This window comes from Penaeus monodon, chromosome 28, assembly GCF_015228065.2.
Source record: "Penaeus monodon isolate SGIC_2016 chromosome 28, NSTDA_Pmon_1, whole genome shotgun sequence".
Lineage (NCBI taxonomy): Eukaryota > Metazoa > Arthropoda > Malacostraca > Decapoda > Penaeidae > Penaeus > Penaeus monodon.
Window position 1 is genome coordinate 34345854 of NC_051413.1, and position 718 is coordinate 34346571.

A 718-nucleotide genomic window follows, 5' to 3' on the forward strand; every position below is an offset into this window, starting at 1 on the left:
CAAGAAAAAGTGGAATTGTAACCCAGTAATGATGGTGATGGTGACGCAATAAGTGATGCCAATAATTCAATATATAATATCATTGACAATGTCTAATAAAAATGATAGGAACAACATTCACATGAGCAATAATGAAATAATGAATAATAATGGTAATTTTTATTAATACTAATGCTTTACTTTTCAGTATCTTCAGTTGATTTATCAATTTCGGATATCATAAGATAAAAAAAAATGCTGCCGAGATATTTAATTACAGTCAGTCAAAGATGCTGAGCTTTGGTTGTTTACATATTAGTGGTTTAAGCGACTTCTATCGAATTCATTTGCTTTAGGGAATGTCAGGATCAGCGGCCTGGATCTCGAAGCGACCATTGGCACCACGAATGATGCTGATAACGACTTCATGGGATTCGTTTTCAGGTATGCGAGCTTTCCATCATTACCTTTGTTACAATATTAATTTCATAATGATCACGCCACCGGCATTACTAATATGATCGATATAACGCATGACCCTTCCCCATTTCTCCATGCAGTTTCCAGAGTTATTCCGGGTTCTATGTGGTGACGTGGAAGCAACAGAGTGAATCCTACAGCTCAGGCGGCTACAGTTCTTACGGCAAAATGGGGATTCACCTGAAGTTGGTCACGAGTCCCGACGGCCCCAGCAAACGCCTCAAGACAGCGCTCTTTGACACTCCCTCCGTGGCTGGCC